Source organism: Hermetia illucens, chromosome 4 (genome assembly GCF_905115235.1).
Source record: "Hermetia illucens chromosome 4, iHerIll2.2.curated.20191125, whole genome shotgun sequence".
NCBI lineage: Eukaryota > Metazoa > Arthropoda > Insecta > Diptera > Stratiomyidae > Hermetia > Hermetia illucens.
The window spans coordinates 73,553,503-73,576,536 of NC_051852.1; the positions used below are offsets into that span (position 1 = coordinate 73,553,503).

Genomic DNA, 23,034 nt, shown 5'->3' on the forward strand with positions numbered 1-23,034 from the left:
AATGTCCACTTAAATATGTTTATACAAGAAATACATAAAACCTTTCATACATGAAGCGTCCAGCTTCCGGTTTCCCGACTGGTTTAGTTGCTACATAAGAGCTCACTCGAGCTTACTCGAAACTTAAAATTTCACTCAAAATACTGCTCACACTGCCTAATGAGATCGCTAGGGCTTCTAACCTTTTTTTCCGATTTCTGCTGTTGATGCACTTTTTGCACATTCTTTACGTAAATTGTTTTTAACACTAGTGTGACCAATGCAGGTGAAGCGTTCTTATACGCTTTATTAATTTGTTTTCGCGCTTCATCTTCCAAAAATGAAAAATTTATCACTGCACGATAAAAACCTGCCCATTGAATACATTCAAAGTATTCCCCCAAGAAAACGACTAACAGGATAGAAATTTATGGAACCTGGAAATTTTAAATCTCTTTACTACCGGGACGGGAACAACATCTCGGAGAGACTAATCTTTGGATATCGTAAATGTTTTATGATTGGTTTCGGACGTCAAACGCTACTTGACACGGTGTCGAGCTGAACATTCTGGGAATAAGCGAAATGAGACGGTGGGACCTTGTAGGGTACTCCTCACCGTCATCTGGCATTGTGCTTTTCCACTCTGAAAAGCCTTGTGGTAACAGATTCGAATTATCGTTGGCGGTTTCCGCAAGGTAGGCTCTCATAACCTATGATGCAGCTTTTGACAGGGCCGTGATCCCGTGCAGTTGTGCAAAATTACGCACCAATGGAGATATCCGGCGATTCAGGTAAGATTTCCTAAAGGTGGCATTATGATCGTGATGGGTGATTTAAATGGGATCTGGCAATATCTTGCTCGATTATGTAATGGGGAGTCGTGCTTTTGGTGGCAGTAACGATAACGGTGTAAGGTTTCTAGAGTTCCGCAATTGTTACCGTCTATTCATCAACTGTACAGTGTTCAGGCGCAGGATCTTTTGAATACGAGGTGTATGGGCATCGAAAAGGACTATCACTATCACAATTTTCTTGCTGAGCAAACGATACAAACTTTAAACAACCCATTCAATGACTTTGATGTGTGCTGGGCCTTCATCCAAAATGTCCATATCTCTGGTCTAGATAAAGTGTCACTCATAATGCCTCAAATGGAAACCATAACTTCCATGACTTCCGTTTGGCTGCGGAAGTGTGGGAACAATTGATAAAGGTAAGAAGCTGAGAGCTTTTGAAGGGTTTTAACGCAGTCCAAAATGTTCAATGAAATGGCCAATAGCAAGAAGATTCTTCACAGGAGGTGAATTCGTCGACACAAGACCTAGATAAAGCAGAGAACGGGATTAATTTAATGAAGCGCGCAGATGCGTTCCGTGTTATTCCGTGTTCCGTGTAGTATTGACTTTCATTTGTATGATGGTCTAATTGGTGATAAATACAGCATATGATAACTAACTAATTTTCAACAAGTCGGGCAACCGGAAGCTGGGCGGTTCTGGTATGAAAGGTTTTGTTTGCTTGTTCTGTGAGTATATTTGAGTGTAAAACTATCCCATTTGTGCGTAGCCTGTTATGTGTGCATTTAGCATGTCTGGCTACTCACTTTAGTGTGATATTGATATTTAGTTGCAGTAAATTTAGACGGTAAATTCAACTTTGAACTACTGTAACTTTGTTACTAATAGTATGATTTTGATCAGCATATTATCCCCATGCTTCATATTATATTTTGTACTACTACCAACTTTTATAACTCTGGGATAAACTTAAAGGGGGTTTCACTCAATTTCCCCAAAAATATGGTAATATACTATTATTAACTTAATTTGAACAGATATCGATATGGAGAGTATTTTGAGGCCCGGGCACAACATAAAGGCAACTTCATGAATTTTCTCATAGTTTTCCATTGGTAGTTTCTGAGAATGGGTCTGTTAAAAAAATCATCGTTTTCCGCCGCTCCCACTCCCCGCCTTTTTAACAAATCTCAAAACTAAGACCGGGTTCGAAAAGTACTAATTGAGATCTTTTATTTGATACCCCACATGACTATATTCGGTGAAAAAAATTGTACACCCCCCTTTGACATGTATGGGGACCCCCCTTAAATCTCAACGTAGAAGGATATCACTCATTGCATGTCTGGGCGTTCACAGTTCCCACCTTCTCACCAAATTTCGTGTTAGTCGGTATAGCCGTTTCTGAGAAAAATGCGTGTGACAGACAGACAGACATACATTGAACCGATTTTAATAAAGTTTTGTTTTGCAAACAAAGCCTTAAAAATTATGCCAAATTTTGATTGAGCTGTTTCTAGCTTGTCACACAGATACCCACACAAACAAATTGAAGACATCTGTGGAGGCACGACACAGCATACATGTAGAGGATGGGCAGAGCGTATTTGCGTACTTAATTTGGCCACAAGCCATTACTTTCTGATATTATTTTTTTGGCATTTTTCTACTGTATCTCCTTGGATGTCAGGTATATTTGCATGCAAAGCACAGTACATTATGCCCTATACTTCTTGAAGACATTAGCATAATTCGCTGTGGTCACGGCTGAAATGAAAAAATCCACGATACATATCGTGCTGGCAGTGATTTGAAAAAATCTCGGCTCCATTCGGGCCAAATTTACCACTAAGAGAAGTGCTATACCCACGAAGACTAACGAAAAGCATCAAGAGCCGAAACGACAGGAACTAGAATAGTATGCATCTCTGAAGTGGATTTCGGCTTAGCTTTACCGGACAGACAGACAGACTTTTCTACGTAAGTGTTATTTAAGAAATTGTAACATTTCCATTGAAAGTAATTAGTGTGAACTTCGGTTTAACATTTTAAAAATAAATGTTTATTCAACACTGTTCTTGCTAACTGTACGCACCTATGGTGTGAAGCAAGTTTTTAATAACGTCACAGATTCGAGTCGGTGCCATGGAATTTGCGCAGCAACAGAAAGGTGGAAAGAAGCATGTAAATAAATGAAAGGAATTAGAAATACGAAGAGCCAGTGTTAGTGGTAGCATCGTTATTTTTTTTTAAATCACGGCCTGCTCCGCCACGGAGAACACCGATGGTAGCCACTGTTCGAGTTAACAACATTCGAAATAAATTTCGAAGTTGTTAACCGAAATAAATTTCGAATGTTGTTAACCCCGCTGCGCCTCAATCGACCGATGATAAAAACCCAATTTTGTAACCAATCTTAAAGAACGTGGTATTGTATGCGCTGCGGTAATATTTGTTATCGATATAAAAAAATACTCTAAAACCGTCAACCTAGTCACATATACCACATTACAAAATAATATCCAGTTGACCAAAGTCGACAAGTTATATATATTGTTTTCTTTTACTCCTAAATGGGCACACTACATCAATCATACCAATGTACCATTGTTGACGGTTTGGGGAAATATATCTTCGCTGCCTCCACGATTTCCCGAGAAGCCTGCATTTCTCGTCAACTTTTCTGCGCCTTGTGTTTGTGGGTCGGTGGAACGGTGGATCATGTCGTTAGTCGGTTTTGAACTTGGAGGGTCGAAGGTGAGAAGCACCAAATCTTATTGCTTATGTGTTGCTGGTCAAATAGAATCAAATTGATTTTATGACAGGCTCTCAAACAATATTCCACCAATAGCAAGGCGGCTAGAAATCCATAAACCTCTCAACATCTTTGCGATCGCTAAAATTTTGTTTGCAAGGTGTTGTCAGAGCCTATCTTGGTATTCAGATCACCCATCACGATCATAATGTCACTATTAGGAAACTTTTGCTGGACTGCATTCAATTATTAGTAGAAGGCCTTTTTCTTCTCGCAGTTGATACATGACGATGGCCGTCATGACTCTATTGCAATCATTATTGCAATCACTAATATAAAGTCAAAAATGAAAAGTTCTCGAAGAGTAAAAGGATAAATTGTCAAAATAGCACCCTTTACAGATCATAATGGAGTAGTGAGTGCAATATGGTATTTATTCCGATAGTAAGTAAACAATCATCCCATCCACCTTTTCATACCTTAGATAATTTTACCATATTGGGGTGGTTCGTCGGAGAGGGAGAAAGAGAGTGATTCAGACGCGCCCGGAGTTTTTAGCTTGTTAGATGATACGGTACGGTCGGAAAACCTATAAGGAGTACCTTGGTGCGATACAGGGTTCTGTCAGTAAAGGAATCAGGGGAGCTTGCGAAGGCGGTCGACTATGAAATGTCTGACCAAGTTGACCCTAAAGTTGTTTTTGAAAAATAATAGGATAACACGGGTAACGAATATTCTGTCCGATTCTAATGCTAGTGGTTTAGTTTTACAGCAGAAAAAGTACAAAGATTTCATATCTGAATCGATTAGGATGTTGAAGAACCTCTACATTCTAAAAATAGGGAATATCAGATACCTATCTGGCCAACATTAGTGCCCATATGTATTCATTACCAACCTAGATTAGCTCATAACTTTTAATATGAACATATCCACTTCCATAGAATATTATATTACAAAATTATTACAATTTTCCATTTATATTTATTACTCCAGAACGCGCTTATTTGCTCATTAGCCGCTAATTAGTGCAGGACGCATTTATAAGCAACTTGTGAAACGGGAGTCGTAGGTACATAAAATGAATCTGGACTGGGGAGTGATTGCAATGTAAGGATGTTGATATACTCATATACTTTCACCAAACATCATTATCATTTTACACACATGATAATAATGGTCGGCAGTAACGGAGCGAAACGTGACCTTTGACCACAATAAACTTTCCCATTGCTTCGGTCAAATTAACGTCATTTCGGAGGCTTAATAAAGTTTTATCCGAATAGCAGCCATAATAAAGCTTCATTATGTGTTCTGGGAGAATTTCGTCTGTTCCTTATAATAAAGGGAACCCTGGTCATCATGGCCAGGCGACAGAATATCTAGGTGAAAGTAAATTATTGGAAAAATATCGATGACAACAAGACCGTAATTAGCGATTCGGTGCATGGCAGCGCTAGTGTCAAATAGCGTTTAAAGTGCCTTTACATGCTTTTCCTTACATGTAGTGCATATTCATATAAATGTATACGTGTTTTCATATGCAAAATAGTGACGAGAAGAGAAACTTTATTTCTATGTTTAGCTTTTATATCGTCGCGCCGGTAACGGGATCGGCTCGTGTGGTACTGACTCGACACGTCTGGCGGTAGTAAGCCTTTTCCGGGCGGAGTCAAGAGGTCCTCTGCTTTTGGCTCCCTTACCGTCGGCTTAATGTTCAGACCAGTCTTACACTGCACCGCATCAAAATGCGGCGGTTGAATGGAGAGCTTCGATCCGACCTGCGATTAGCCGCCAACTTGACTCCACGCACTAGGCGTTGGTAATGCGTGGCTAACTGCCAGTTATAGTACACAGGTGTACTTTGCAGACACGAATTCCGACATGGAGAAATTTATATTATAGTTACTACACTCAAGAAACTTTGTATCTAATGGTTTCAGATAATTTTTGCAGGAAGAAAGAGGCAACACTCATTCCCACATAACCAAAAAAGAAAAAATAAATTGCAAATTGACTAAATTCACTATTCGCTATTTCTACGGCGTCTTGTAGCGCGAAACCCAACCCTTAAAAAATAATTGTGCCTAAAAGTTCGATTTTTTTCATATCATCATGGTAAAGTTTGAATTTTCAACCCTACCTCGGAAAGAGGAGAGGATGTAGAGGATATGAAGAAGAAAGAAGGTTGCGCCCTTTCTAATCCCTTTGAAGAATTGTAACGATGGCTCTTCAGGTACGAAAGGTTTTGTGTATTTCTTAGTACGTAGCACGTAATACATCCATATATTATGTGAGAGTATCCACTTTCGGGTGATATTGACATTCATAGTTTTCAATTTTCAAAGAACCAACAATTTTGAAGTATTATAACTTTGTTAGTAATAGTGCGATTTCCAATAAACTTGGTAAGATCATTCTCCACATTATAGCCTATATCATAATAAAAAACCGTCTTCGAAAACTACTAACCGAAACCCTTAATTTGATACCCCACATGACTATATTTGATGAAAAAAAATTTTACACCCCCTTTTTGCATCTATGGGGACCCCCCTTAAATTCAACGTAAAAGGATTAACTCACTGTATGTGTGAGCGTTCACAGTTCCCACCTTTCTACCAAATTTGGTGTGAATCGCTATAACCGTCTCCAAGAAAAATGCATGTGACGGACAGACAGGCGGACAGGCACCAGAGACGAGCTGTTAGATATCTGCGGTAGAATAGGAGACAATAAAGTGCCGGGCCTGGACGGAGTACCGAATAAGGCCCTTAAGCTTGCCGTGAAATCCAGACCGGCCATGTTCGCTGAGTTGTTCGAAGCGTGCATGTCCGAGGGGATATTTCCAGTGGAATGGAAGCGGCAGAAGTTGGTACTTCTGCCTAAACCAGGTAAACCTCCAGGTGAACCATCTTCATATCGACCCATATGTCTCCTGGACACGGTGGGGAAAATGCTAGAGCGGGTAATCTATAATAGATTACTGGCTTCGCCGAAGATGCAATTCACGGAAAGGGTAGTACCAGTAAATATTGCGTGGTAGTAACCCTGGATGTGAAAAATGCATTCAATTCGGCCAATTGAAATCTAATACGGAAATCTTTAGCGAAGGTTGGTATTCCCGCCTATTTCGCTGCTATCGTCGATAGTTATTTAACTGAAAGGAGGCTCTGGTATGACACCGATGACGGACCCCAGGAGTACGTTGTTTTCGCGGGTGTCCCGCAGGGCTCCGTATTGGGCCCACTACTGTGGAACATCATGTACAACGATGTATTCAATCTTCCCCTTCCGGGGGAAGCCACAGTGGTGGGTTACGCTGACGACATAGCGCTGGTTGTTGTCGCAAAGCATCTTGAAGATGCTGAGTTATACTGAAGTGAGGCAATCGGTGCTGTTAAAAGTTGGCTAAAGAGCTCTGGTCTGACACTTCCGGAGGAAAAAACGGAAGCGGTCCTCATCACTAAGCGCCGTAAGAGAAATTACGCCTGTATTAGAATCGGGAATCATATCATCACTTCCAAGCCGACCATCAAATACTTGGGAGTGGTGATAGATAGGAAGCTTAGCTATAAGCAACATGTGCGGTATGTTTGCGACAAATCATCCACTGCAAGTATGGCCCTGGCATGGATGATGCCGAACATTGGAGGGCCACGGCATACCTCTAGGTTGCTTATAGTCATGCTGGTGACCTCAATCATGCTCTGTGCGACCCCAGTTTGGAGGGAGGCGTTGTGGATGTCAGGGAACGCTACCAAACTGAGTTCAGTCTACAGGAGGACAGCCCTGAGGGTATGCTCTGCCTTCAAGACTGCCTCAGATGATGCAGCATTCCTCATCTCTGGAATGATGCCGATTGACATCTTGGCAGATGAGATGGCGAACATATACAATGCAAAGTCAACCTTTTCCTCATCGCGGACGAAGAAGACTGAAAGGGAGAGATCCATTAATAGATGGCAAGAGCGGTGGGAACGCTCGGGAAAGGGCCGGTGGACGCACAGGCTCATTCCTGTCATCAAGGAGTGGTTGGAGAGACGACACGGTGAGATTAATTATAATCTCACCCAGTTTCTCACGGGGCACGGAGGATATCTCCAATACCATCACAGGTTTAAATTGGAGACCTCACCCGATTGTCCAAATTGCAATGGAGTCCCAGAGGACCCAGAGCATGTATTCTTCCACTGTCCGAGATTTGTGGAAGAAAGGAGGAATCTAGAGGAGACTCTAGGGGAGGTGCTGGTACCAGAAAATCTGGTGCCGAAAATGCTAGCACATCAAGAGAATTGGGATGCGGTAAACTCCATGATCGCATCTATCCAAAATAAACTGCGAAAAGCAGAGGAGAGGAGAAAAACGCGGTCAGTGCGCCGCGTATAGAAGAAAGGTGACAAAGCTGGAATGAGCTGACTCCGCCCCGTGATGTAATACCTTATGGTGGTTCCGCGGGGCAGGGAGGGAGTCGGGGGTGGTTTTAGTGGGTAAAAATCCCACACGCTGGTGTGTTCAGACCAGCAATGTCTTTTTGAAGATTTCCACCTCCTCAACAAAAAAAAAAAAAAGACAGACGGACAAACAGACAGTAAACCGATTTTAATAAGGTTTTGTGTTTACACAAAACCTTAAAAATATGCATGTGTTAATCGAAGCTAGTCGTTTTGATGCGACATGTTTCGATGCGGCACCCTTCAATGCTGCACGTTTCGATGCGGGAATATTACGAGACTTCGGCGAGACTTTTTATCCTTGTTTGTTTAATAGGCACCCAATGTTCAGTCTGTGGCTTGTCAAAAGCGCATTCGCCATCGGTCCGGTTCCGAGAAAAGATGTTGTTTTGATACAAAAAAAAAACCGATAAAAGTTCAAGTGACAGCTTTCTCATCATTCTCAGTTCTTTGAGAAGCAAATTTTCAGGTATATCATAAAAAAAAATTGCGCGGGGGGCGTCTTCGATGGAATGGTCACGTAATTCGAGCTTCACTCGCCAAGATTGGTCTGAACATCGAAGTCAATGGCAAGCGATCAAAAGACCGCCCGAAACAACGGTAGTTTACTACGTTGGATGGGGATTTGCATCCAAATCAGGCTTTTGATAAAACAAAATAGTGGAACCGACCACGACGAACCGATCCTGCTTGTGAACGGGAAAAAGACTCAAGAAAAGGAAGATCATAAAATCATTTCCTTGTGTCGAAGTTATAGCGGTTTTCTTCGCTATCTGAGTTAGGTATATATTCATCATCATCATCATCAACGGCGCAACAACCGGTATCCGGTCTAGGCCTGCCTTAATAAGGAACTCCAGACATCCCGGTTTTGCGCCGAGGTCCACCAATTCGATATCCCTAAAAGCTGTCTGGCGTCCTGGCCCACACCATCGCTCCATCTTAGGCAGGGTCTGCCTCGTCTTCTTTTTCTACCATAGATATTGCCCTTATAGACTTTCCGGGTGGGATCATCCTCATCCATACGGATTAAGTGACCCGCCCACCGTAACCTATTGAGCCGTATTTTATCCACAACCGGACGGTCATGGTATCGCTCATAGATTTCGTCATTGTGTAGGCTACGGAATCGTCCATCCTCATGTAGGGGGCCAAAAATTCTTCGGAGGATTCTTCTCTCGAACGCGGCCAAAAGTTCGCAACTCTTCTTGCTAAGAACCCAAGTCTCCGGGGAATACATACGGACTGGCAAGATCATTGTCTTGTACAGTAAGAGCTTCGACCCTATGGTGAGACGTTTCGAGTGGAACAGTCTCTGTAAGCTGAAATAGGCTCTGTTGGCTGACAACAACCGTGCGCGGATTTCATCATCGTAGTTGTTATCGGTTGTGATTTTCGACCCTAGATAGGAGAAATTGTCAACGGTCTCAAAGTTGTATTCTCCTATCCTTATTCTTGTTCGTGTTTGTGTTTGACCAGTGCGGTTTGATGTTGTTGGTTGATTGGTCTTCGGTGCTGACGTTGCCACCATATATTTTGTCTTGCCTTCATTGATGTGCAGCCCAAGATCTCGCCCTGATAGCCGCCTGCTCGATCTGGATGAAGGCAGTTTGCACGTCTCGGGTGGTTCTTCCCATGATGTCGATATCGTCAGCATAGGCCAGTAGTTGGGTGGACTTGAAGAGGATCGTACCTCTTGCATTCACCTCAGCATCACGGATCACTTTCTCGAGGGCCAGGTTAAAGAGGACGCATGATAGCGCATCCCCTTGTCGTAGACCGTTGTTGATGTCGAATGGTCTTGAGAGTGATCCTGCTGCTTTTATCTGGCCTCGCACATTGGTCAGGGTCAGCCTAGTCAGTCTTATTAATTTCGTCGAGATACCGAATTCTCTCATGGCCGTGTACAGTTTTACCCTGGCTATGCTATCATCGGCGGCTTTAAAGTCGATGAACAGATGGTGCAACTGTTGTCCATATTCCAACAGTTTTTCCATCGCCTGCCGCAGATATATATTGTATTTTCAATTATCTACAAGTGACTTATGCGGTCAGATTTATTGAATATTTTTTCAGCAACATATAATCCTTATTTTGTTGATCTTTTCCCCTTTTATCGTTCTTTTTTGAATCGTTCCCTAAAACTATATTACAAAAATTCCTGGGTCGAAATGGGATTCGTCAAAACAATATGAACCAGGACAATAGAATAAAACTTAAATTTCGAAAAATTGATATCAGAACGTACGACGTTGAAACGACATGGACCCGGTATTACTAGTGGAAACGGTTAAATCTATGTAGCGAATATCGCACTCTCGCTCTCTCACTCATTACCCTAAACACATGACACTGAAGAAAATAACAAGCTTTTCTCGAAATATTGATGTTTAGAGTAAACACCCGGCACTGAAGAAGGGAACAAGTTGTTCCCGAAATATCGATTATAATTTTATTAAATTGTTTTTGTAAAATCTCGTCTAAGAAAATGACAAGAACTTACACTTTGGCTTCCATTGAACATCCAACTCGAGGTAATAACAAAGTTTCTCCGAATTTGGTTGAAGAGGAGTTGGAAAGCTATTTATTATTTGAGCAAAACAAAGATCCGAATGAATCATCGTTCAGTTCATTGACTTTTTACACCCATTACCTTACAAGTTACTTTCCATCGAAAACTTAAATCTTTGCCGGGCATCACACTCCTACACACTCAATATTACTTGTTTATATACTCATTTGCACCTGGCGCTGGTACGTCAATTCATGGGTAAAAGCCAAGGTGATTCAGCATGAGTCGAACGGACTTCATGACAAAATGCCACGCGATAGAAAATGCCATTAATAGAAGGGCGCCAGACATCCTGCCTCCTTGATATTGGGAAGGTAGTGAAATAAGGCACAACACACACCCAAATACACGAGCAAGGATATCATAAATTGCGACGTAGTAGTTTATAAACATTTACATACACAGCTTCGTGTTGAGGATTACCATCGTGTGTTTAAAGTTTTCCCTGCAGGATTATAGCGGAGCACGCGAAGTGGTCGTCCCTGCCATCTAAATATTCTAGTCGAACAGTGGGCCTTAATATTGAATGAATCAAAGGTCACTTCTTTGAAGTGACACTAGGCTGGAAAGCTGATGGTTATCCGGTCACTGAATCTTACTCGCAAAGATAAAGCTATATTTGCTTGAAAGTAAACGAATCAAATACTCTCGCAAAGGAGAAGGTAAAGACAATTTAACTCAATATTATTATACATATTACCCCTTAATGGCTTCTTTGTTAATTATAACAATATTACGATCTTCCAGTCTGTTCAGCCAGAAAATTGTATAAGTCTATGCAGCAAAGCAAGTTTCGCCCTGGGGATGTATTAGAATTTCGAAATAATTCAGTTGTTCACTTTTCTGTCTACGTTTTATTCTTCTTTGCTGCAGAATTTATGCGAATATCTGAATATTACTTTGAATTTTTGATTTGCCGGAAACATGCGTTAGTATAAAATGGAATTCGTGTTTTCTATTTTCATTAAAGCTTATGGGTAGGGATATATTGATAATTATGTTGCAACAAGTTTAAACAAGTTTAAAAAAATATGCTCTCCTTCAACCTTGAGAAACTTCTATCATCCACATCCAGGCCAGCCAAAAGATACCTTATTTCAAGTTTTTTAGTCTCAACATGAGACATATTATTTGGGGTGGAACGTTTACCCTCAAGTTCTGTATAAATTTTGTAAAGTCCCAAAAATTAGGTATCATCAAAAATAGCAACTCAACCTTTAATTTCACCTCAAATATGACAGACAATCTTTATTTCTTATTGAGGTCATATTGTAAACATCGAAATTTTGGCAAATGCTTTGTGGAATTATTGTATTTTTTTCCTTTATTTTGGTTTCATGGCTTATGGCACGAAAGGTTTTTCTAGTCATGCTATCCGTAATGTTATTTTGGGATAGTATTTTATTTACCGTTTCGATTTTTCCCCCCGAGGCTTCGACCCTGGCTACGAAACACTACTGGGCAGGTGAAACATGGAAACTAGTCAACATATCTCAAGCAAATTATTCTGAAATTTCCCCAATTTGGTTACCCTAGAAAATCCTATCAATGTGTCTAATTGCGACTTTATTGTTCTACCTAGAAAGGTAAATACGTACAAACGAATGATAATATCATGCATGGATACAGGGGTACATGGGAAGAAGTGCAGATGCGATATGTCGGAACCTCACATGTGGGAAGTAAGTAAATACAACATTCATACCTCGTAGAATGAAATAACAACTTCGGCATAGACAGAAAACGTAGAGTTAATTTTATGGATTACCAGATTACACTTTTGCTAATTGCTCAAACGTTGAGCAGTTTTAAGGTTTCGTGGCACGTGATTAAGATTAGAGTGAAAGAAGGAACTGAAATTGACTCTAGATAGAATTTCAAGAAAATCTGGTGACAGGAATCCTACTTTATTATGTTAGCCATCAGGTAAAAAAACTATATAAATACCCTTAACAATTAATGATTTTAAATTCATTCCTCATATTGGTGTTTAGGTTAGGAGTGCTTAACTCACAATAGCCAAGTGCCATGAAGCGAGTCGCAAAAAATTGTTAGTAAGATTATATTGTCTATATGGTCGACATTCATCCTTTGTAGAGTAGCACGTCAAAGATACCTATGCGTCACTGCCCGAGGTTACCTAAAATGCGCTTTAAACGTCCCCCTCTCCCCCATGACCTCCCGAAATGTCCTCGCTTCTTCTACGTACCTTTGGGGCGACCCAAACGGTAACTATTTTTGTAGAATAGATTCCACTGCATGGCGTAGCAGGCAATGCAATTGAGGCCCTCCGTGATGTGTGACCTATCCACTTTCGTCTTTTGATTACATTTCCCACTTGCGCCAGGCCTGTGCGCCGATCAAGTTCTTCGTCTGTAATAATATCAGATCAACGTACTCCGATGATACGATGCAGACAGGTGTTGACGATTGCTTGGGGTCCTCGAGTGACAGTGGAATTCACTTGGTATGTGCTACTTCCATATAGCAATTGAGCAATTGCAATTGAGATTGCAGATTATAAACAAGGCAATGGTAGCAGATTTAGCGATGTTAATGCCTCGGGCAACATCCAGTTCAGTATCACCATTGGCAGAAACCACGCATTATGCTCGGACTCTTCTTGTTGCGAAAAAGATTGAGCTCGACCCAGAAGGGGCTGGATGGCAAGAGGTTCCTTGAACAGCTCCTTTCCTCCTCACCACTCCCATTGTTGAAATAAATTCCCTGACCTGAATGTTCCCTAAGCCGGGAGAGCGGAAAGGCTAGACTAAACAGTCTAACAGTGTACTGTGTCGGAAGTTCAACACTCTGTGCGTAAACGCATTCACCTACTCTCTTCCAAACAAAAGCAAAGATACTCTGTACAGAATGATGAAAGAGCTGAAAATCCCACCGAAGCTAGTCCGGCTAGTGGAAGCCACAATGATTAACAATGAGGGCCAGGTAAAAATCCAAAATGAAGTGACACAAAGCTTTCCTATAGTGTCGGGACTTAAGTAAGGGGATGGTCTCGCCCCCACTTTAATATGGTGCTCGAAAACCTCGTCATGAAGGTGACCTCAGTTGAATACCAGAGGTACGTTACTGGCAAAATCCGCGTAACTGGTGACGTACGTAGACGACGTAGGTATTCTTGCCCAATCAATGCTACGTGCGCGAGCAGCAAGTGAAGTGGGGGTAACGATCAATGAATTCAAAATGAAATACATAACTCATAAGTCAAAATCCGGAAATTGCATGGGCTGGCTACATCGAACGAACACACGAGGAAAAGATTCCAAAACGAGTGCTGAAAGGCAGAGCCGATGATTGCGGTCCAAAAGGAAAGCCAGGGAAACGTTGGGAGGACTCAATGGACGCAGATTGCACATCAATTCTAAGATTTTCTAACTGGAGAACGCGGTCTTTGGATCGAGATAATGGGAGGCGCTGTATCCGGGAGGTCAAGGCTTGATTTGGGTTCGGCTTCGAAAAGTACTACTCGGCTTTCATTTGATACCACACTTGACTATATACACCCCTCCTTTGCATGTATGGGAACTCCCCTTAAACTCAGCGTGGAACTATATTACTCATTGCATGCGGGGGTATTCACAGGTGTTAGCTTTCTACCCAATTTCACGTCAATAGGACTAACTGTCTCTGAGCTAATAGGTGTGACAGACGGGCACAGACAGACATGCGGACGAACAGACAGACATACGTGCAGACCGTACACAGTTTTATACAAAACCTTAAAAATCACAGTGGTGACCTACACATCCCTTACGATATCTTTTCAAATAAAGTTAATAATAGTATATTACTATATTCTAGAAATTTACCTGAAAACCCCTTTTCAGTTCATTCATAATTTTCAAGAGTTTGAAGGCAATCCAACTATTATTAACGAAGTTACAGGAGGGCAGTTTTGATTTTACAAGTATATGAAAGGGGTAGTGGGAGTTTGGAAACATATCAAGGAATATTTTGAATTATTAGCCGTGTACGAGTGGAAAAACTTGCATAGAGAGTTTTTCTCACATACCGTGCATACCACACACACCGCTTGCAGTATTCTGACTTGTTTAATTTTTGCGTACAAATTCGTACAGCTTTTTGATTTGTATTTCTAATGTAAATTCCTAAGGTTTTGTTGCAAATAAAACCACTGTCTATCTGAGGTGCAATAAGATTTTAATAGGAAGCACCATACTGGAAAGTTTGGAAACTTTGCTACTATTATAAGCAAAGTTATAGGAGTTCAAAGTCGCCTCTTTGTTGTCAGACCACTATTTGAATGGATATCGGGTATATTAAATGTATATACACTACGGAACCATCTTGCAGTTAAATATTCTTACATAAAAAATCAACAAAACCTTTCACACCTGAAGTGTTAAGCTTCTGGTTTCCCACTTGCTTTTCTTAATTCGTGTTCCTTTCTTTACGCTACTTAAGATTTTTCCCAAGGGATGAGATTATGTTCGCTACAGAAATCTACAAAGTTTTCACACCATTGTTATTATGGATTCTACGATCTTGTTCTCCTACGAAATGTTCGAGCATTTTGGTATCCAGATCTCCATCCACGATCACAACATCACAACATCGAGAACGGGGATGAATCCCCACCAGGGGAGGGAGATATTGATTTTAAGAAAGGTTTCGATACAGAAAATATATTTCGAGTACTATATGAAGGAATTGCATTCTGGGGGAATTGACGCTTATTATCAAAATGACCTAATCACGTCGAAGAATGTCATGTGCTGCATTGAGGCTCGATTTCATAGGAAAATTATATCCAAAGCGCCTTATCCAGTTGGTAGGCTAGAACAAGGAGGCAAGGAGGATCAGGCTGAAAGAAATTAAAGTTGTTAGTCTGCAGGAAAGTTCTTTACCCCACCTTTTCACAAAATGGCTCTATCCGGTTCTATACTTTCGATTTTCTGAAAACGAGTTACTCAAACTACAAAAGCAGCAAAGTTGAGTTTACCTAAAATTTTACTCTATATCCGGATCGGAAATTTCCATTGACTCATTGAATTCAGTTCCTAATTAATGAGGGGTCTTGCAGATATCGTTAAGATTAATCATAAGTTATCTTCTATGGGTAATGGGGAATATTTTAATCGAATGTTTGATCCACGGTTCGGACAGTGAAGTTTTTAATGCATTGGATTGTTAGTGACAATTATAAATGGCATTTGTGATTTTCCTCGTCAAAGCAATAGTTACTTTTCAACCATGCACGCTATAGTCACTTCCCCATACTATCCATACGGGCTTGGCACCCTCTTTTAACAAAAAATAGCACCCAGCTTCGCGAACTAGTTATTACTTCTTTACTTTAAATATTTCTCTTGAGAAACATTTTCTGGTTTGCAAAACAAGGTAGAGAGAACGATTGTGGTACTTTCATAATTTTGAATGATATAAATGACTGTTTTAGAAAATCTTAACGTCAAAATAGGCCCCATACCCATATCTTCTTTGAATATGAGTGTATTAAGTTTAGTTTAGTTTACTGGGGGGAGCCGCAACTCCGAGCACTTAGGCCGTTGTTAGGCCCATTGTACTATCTCCGTAAATCGCCTATTCAATGGCTTCCCGCCTACGGCGTTCGCAGGCTTTAGCAAATCTGAGCACATTCTCCAGAGGCAGAGAGTATGCAGATTCTTCATTGAAGAAAATCTTGGCAAGGCGTCTTCATCTGAGGAGGCCGGGCAGCTGCATAAAAAGTGCAGGGCCGTCTCCTCCTTCTCTTCACATAGCCGAAACCATTATCCCAATCTATTCTATATGGTAGTTTAAGGAGCAGTGTCCCATTAAAAGCCCTATTAGGGTCTTCATGTCCTACTTCTTAAGGGACAACAAAAATGCCGCTCTAGTGGCCCTAGGCTCTTTCACAAGGATTTTTGCGTGCCGGCAAGAGTCCAAATTTCTCCACTCGGCTGCGTGAATTCTTGCAATTTCAGCCTTCAGAGTAGACTTGACAGTAGATGGTCGGATTCCAAGAGCTGGTTTTGGCCCTACCATTGTGGATCCAGACCCTCGACGAGCCAGTCTGTCAGCCTCCTCATTACCAGCATGTTAGTGTGCCTCGGCACCCACATCAGGAATGTTGCGTTCAGTCGGCCAAGTTTCATCACCACCTGATGACAACTCCACACCAACTGGCTTGATATGTCGTTGCTATTTAGTGCTGATAATGTCGCCCTACTGTCAGAACAGATTCGAATGGTGCGACCCCTCCATTTTTGTCGCAGAGTGTATTACTATATTTTATACTATATTTACTATATTTTATAAATTTGCTAGAAAACCCTCTTAAATTCATGTTTGGGGAACAAAATTTTGAAGAGAATACAAGATATAATATAGGCCATAATATTTACAAGTTCTTCTTTTATAAATAGCGACGTAATAAAAGGTTTCTTTTTTAAGGCAAGCCTAGGCCGAGCACTGGTTCTTGTACCGCTTCGTGCGAATTTATTCCACACTAAGATTTTTGAGTGGCCTCCACGAGGTACAGTTGTGTTTTCCAACAGGATGCCATGTATTTCACGCGTTGTTTTCTCAGTAGACCCGTAATGATTCATTTTGGTCGCCAACAAGATGACAGTGCAGTGGATTGTCTTTGAAGTTCACGCCAGTAATTGGCGGTAAAACCAACACTTATGATCCAATCCTGCACACTAAAACATCATACATTGCCAGTAAGATATTAATAATAATAATCGTTGGCGCAACAATCCATATTGGATCAGGGCCTTGAAGTGTGTTAGACCACTTCATTCAAGACCGTAATGGTACACTACAGGATTACAGTACCCTGTAGGAGGCAATGTGGTCAGCATTACGCTCGCTATTATATATTAATAATAATATTAATAATACGTGCTCAATGTTGCGGGGATTTCTCGACCGATTCTCCCATTAACATACCACCGGCCACTACCACCAGCGCCCCTTTAGTTTTTAAGTAGTTAGGATCCTCCGAGCCTAAATGCTTGGCACTTAGTGCTAGTATTAGGTAAAATCCGGCATCTGCCGAGATTGTGACAACTCGGAAATAACAATAATAATCGTTGGCGCAACAATCCAATTGGATCAGGCCCTTGAAGTGTGCTAGAGCACTTCATTCAAGACCGTAACGGTACACTACAGGATTACAGTACCCTGTAGGAGGCAATGTGGTCAGCATTGTGCTCATCCGTGATTATTACGATTACGTCAAATTACGATACATTCCACTGCTATTAGCGAGATTTGAACCACGACCTTCCGTACGATAGCCTTATGCTCTAACCTCTCAGTTATTCGGACATAATATTACGCATTAAATGGTAGAAAATGTGGCCTTGATATGGAGCAAATTCGCTTAAGTTCACTTTTGTGTACGGGGTAAAGTGGAACACCTGAAGATGCGTTATGCCGGGTCTATACGCTTGCCACTTGCCGCAAACTCCAAACCTTTCACAATATGCCATCGTGTGCAAGTACATTACACTAGCCACAAACATGCAACCGAGTTGTTAAGGAAGCTTTTGGTTGGTGCGAGATTGCACGTGTGTGGACAAGATGCGGTTGCCGCAACCAGCCCACAGACGTGTAATCTCTCAGCGAATATCAAGGATCGAATTTACTCGTACTACTTGCAACCGGGGACCTCAATGCAATACGTGCAAATGCATGCAAAATGCGGTTTGAACGGCGCACTGGCCTTCAAGGGACCATGCCGCCAAACTCGGCATACCCACCGACTGCGACTGTAGCACTGAGTTCTATTTTTAAATCAGATGATTAAATGAACTGTTTTTGGATACAAGCCAGATCGAACCTGGTAGGTGTTTCCCGCTTTTCCCCTTGTATTGACTTGAAAGTCTTATAAAATACTCTAAAAAACTTGTTTCTGGAATATTCTGTGATATATACTATTTGTTTTTTATAGTTATTTCCTCCTTTCGTAACTTTAGTTACCTTTCAAACAGAATAGCAAATAAAGTACCATTATCCAAAATTCTCTTACAATGATAAAATATTTGTTTTGCTCATTCAAATATTTGCATGAGTTTGTTCTTATTATTTTTCCCATCACTGTATATTCACCAACTTTCTTTCACCTTTAATACGTGTATCTATTTCTGAGAAAAGTTAGGATCGGCTTAAGAATACATTCAAAATCTTCCCTGCTCGTCGTAAGAGGCCGCTAAAAGAGATATTTGAAGGGTAGCAACCTGCAAATTTGATAACTTCATTGCTAACGAAACGTCAAGAACGCCGAAGACATTTGGCTATATAACCGACTATGATTGGTTTTTGGAAAGTGCGCACGCTCCTCGACAACACTTTCGCCAACTTGAGCGGGAGTTCCGCGCCTAAGCTAGGTAAGGTGATGGGCCTCTGGAGAGTACCCTCTCTGTCTTGCCTCACATATGGCAATGTGCTTTGGTACTTTGGAAAACCAAGCGATAGCAGTAGCGAATCCGGTGTCCGGTCGTTTCTGGCGGCTACCGTAAAGCGCACTCTCTTGACCTGGGGGCCGGTTTTCGATAGACATATGGTTGCAACATTGTGGTCCAAGTTAACAAGGATCACAATTGTACAATGCTGTGTACCAACGGAGACTTCCGATACAGTGAAGAAGGATGCTTTCTCAGAGCAATTACACGATAACGATGATGACCCAGGCTTCACTCCAGGCAAATCAGCAACAGATCAGATTTTCTCTCTGCGGCAAGCGATGGAAAAACTGTTGGAATATGGACAACAGTTGCACCATCTGTTCATCGACTTTAAAGCCGCCTATGATAGCATAGCCAGGGTAAAACTGTACACGGCCATGAGAGAATTCGGTATCTCGACGAAATTAATAAGACTGACTAGGCTGACCCTGACCAATGTGCGAGGCCAGATAAAAGCAGCAGGGTCACTCTTAAGACCATTCGACCTCAACAACGGTCTACGACAAGGGGATGCGCTATCATGCGTCCTCTTTAACCTGGCCCTCGAGAAAGTGATCCGTGATGCTGAGGTAAATGCAAGAGGTACGATCCTCTTCAAGTCCACCCAACTACTGGCCTATGCTGACGATATCGACATCATGGGAAGGACCACCCGAGACGTACAAACTTCATCCAGATCGAGCAGGCGGCTATCAGGGCGAGATCTTGGGCTGCACATCAATGAAGGCAAGACAAAATATATGGTCGCAACGTCAGCGCCGAAGACGAATCAACCAACAACATCAAACCGCACTGGTCAAACACAAACACGAAGAAGAATAAGGATAGGAGAATACAACTTTGAGACCGTTGACAATTTCTCCTATCTAGGGTCGAAAATCACAACCGATAACAACTACGATGATGAAATCCGCGCACGGTTGTTGTCAGCCAACAGAGCCTATTTCAGCTTACAGAGACTGTTCCACTCGAAACGTCTCACCATAGGGTCGAAGCTGTTACTGTACAAGACTATGATCTTGCCAGCTCTCATGTATTATCCGGAAACTTGGGTTCTTAGCAAGAAAAATTGCGAAATCTTGGCCGCGTTCGAGAGAAGAATCCTCCGAAGAATTTTTGGCCCCCTACATGAGGATGGACGATTCCGTAGCCTACACAATGACGAAACCTATGAGCGGTACCATGACCATCCGGTTGTGGATAAAATCCGCCTCAATAGGTTACGGTGGGCGGGTCACTTAATCCGTATGGATGAGGATGATCCCACCCGGAAAGTCTATAAGGGCAATATCTATGGTAGAAAAAGAAGACGAGGCAGACCCTGCCTAAGATGGAGCGATGGCGTAGGTCAGGACCCCAGACAGCCTTTAGGGATATCGAATTGGTGGACCTCGGCGCAAAACCGGGATGTCTGGAGTTCCTTATTAAGGCAAGCCTAGACCGGATACCGGTTGTTGCGCCGTTGATGGTGATGATGATGACCCATTGCTTCAGGTTCATGGATTTCTGCAATTTCAACCGCTTCGTTATTTGCGGCACACTGTTCGGGCACATAGCCTGCCATAGGGTCAACTGACCGACACCATAGGAGCGATCAGATCGATCACTTCACGATTAGCAGACGATTTAGGAATTGTCTCTGATAGTCGCTTATATTCGCCTGCGTGTTGCGTCCGCCATTTCACGCAGGCTTGGAACGTTACGTCCCCCCCTCCAACCCCGCGAGTGTTGCTCGATTGTGGGAAAGCTGTCTTGCTGATCGGACGGCAAATATATTGAGTAACCTGCCGGAGACTATCGATGAGCATTGGGCTGCCATCAAAAATGCTCTTTTCTCCTGTGCAACATAGGTTGTCAGCCACGTCCCGAACAGTCGTAATAAGATCTGACTGACTGCAGAGCGATGACGAACGTGACGCGATCGAACTCCGATACCGAGCAAAATCCTGAGAAGTTCAGCGTGGTGTGCGCCGTCACAATAGAGAATTTGTTATTGGGCTGGTCAGGGAAGTGGAAGATGTGGCAGAACACATTGATTTCATCACGAAAGAGTCTGCATGTGAGTAAATGTTTTGATGGTTCTGTGAACGACGTTAGCCAACAACTTTTCATCCAAGGTGACAAGCAGCTGAAGAGGTGGAAACAACATTGTTAATCGCTGCACTTGCAATTACTGCAGATCTGCTATTTCTAACCATAAAGAAATCTGGGGAATCCGAGGCCTTTCTCAGAGAATGAAAGATGATGTAATGGGATGATCGTTAAGATCCTGAAAAACAATTGGAAAAGTATCTCTGTTGTTGCAAAAATAATAGCTAAAATAATCCTGGGACGCATCAAAAAACATCTCAAAAACTTGATCGATGGAGAACAGGCTGCTTCCGCTCCGTATCCTCTTGCATTCACCACATCAACACCCGCGCGAACTTTAGATCTTCGCTTCACCTATTCTTCATCGATTTCGAGAATGTTTTTGATAGCGTGACCAGTGAGTGTATCCGCCCTGCTCTACATAGGAGGGGCATTCCAGAGAAACTAAAGCGACATATGATGGCGCAAAATATCATGTGCTGCACCGAGATAAAATCTCAGAGAATTTTGAAGTCCAAAGCGTAGTCCAGGTTGCACCGCTGTTATTTCTTCTTGTTATCAGTAACCTTCTTCACGAAGGAATTCAATGGACCATGACATCTTTCCCCAAACACCTCCACTGCGCTGATGACATCTGTTTGCTCCCTCGCCGGGTTATGGAACTTGGCCAACTGTCTTTCGAGTTGGAAAGAGGAGCAAATAGAATTGGACTGAAGATAAACACGAACAAAACCAAGGTCCTCAGTCTGACGGGTCATCGCACACATCTCACACGCATTGGATTAAAATTAAACGATTTGGCTGGCTACTGTAAGTTCGAATTTGACTTGACTTTGAGAATTTTTCATAGAAAGAAGGGATAACCATAAATTATAATACATTCAGAAAAAGTATTTTGTTCCTTACAATCGCGTTTAGCAGTCAGAAACAAATTATGTGGACGATGCCGCCTATTTGACGCCATGTGACGAAAACAAACTGGCGTTGGCATGTTTATTTGCGGAATCCAGGTGACGGTTATTTGTAATCAGATACTTTAGTGTGCTGCACGTTTGATAAAATTGATATTTAAATGATGCAAGGGTTGTGTTTGAATATCGATTGCAGTAACATTTTCTTTGATTCATTTCGTATTTTGCGAACTAGTCCTCTACCTTCCAAAACCTGTTTCTTCGGTAGGAACAGGCGATTTTGTGCTGATGAGCTTGATCCGATATGGCTGGAATGTCTCGTTTGGTATCCGTGGGTTTCTTATAAATCTCCAGGTCTAATGTCTTCTATCTTTCTATGGGCTCGTATACACTTACAGTGAAAATTCAAAATGTTACCAGCATCAATAAACTTCAATTAGTATTGTTTTGTTCTTTACGGGCAACTATAATGGGATTCAGTTTTATATCCCACAGGCGACGACCATCTAATTGGCTTCATTTGCACAACGTCAGAAATTCGGAGATACAAGTGACAAGGCTGTCGTAAATAGAAAAACATTTGATAGCCGTAGAAATTAAGAGAAGTTTCGTAGGACTTGTCCAATAAAAAGCCACACTGGCACCAATTCGACCAGTGATAGTACGACACGCAAACGAAATAAACTTCGACATCCTATGCGTTGCGCTCGCTGCGTAAAACATTGTTTTTCCTCGGACGTCCGAGCACAATGGCCAGAAGCGTATGTATGTCGGTCACGCAGCACTCAAACATAAAGAAGGCATTTTATCCTAAAACTAGACCAAAGTGAGAGTCCAGCCAAGACGGAAAAATACATTAGGCACCATAAAACGTAAGTAGGTAATTATGAAAATTGGAATGGTGGGCGGCGATATTCCCAGTGAAAGTAAATAAAGAAATAAAGAAAGAATGATTTAGTTTCGGATTTTGGTGGCGTGTATTATTCGGAGCCCCCTGGGAACTTGCGAGGCTGCCATTC

The 23,034-nt window shown here is 41.9% G+C and overlaps 1 protein-coding gene across 5 annotated transcripts in view; it reads right to left on the reverse strand.

The window, feature by feature from the left end:
* LOC119653383 (protein Fe65 homolog) overlaps positions 1–23,034 on the reverse strand; it is a 289,307-nt gene that overhangs the window by 22,951 nt on the left and 243,322 nt on the right. The window lies entirely within an intron of this gene.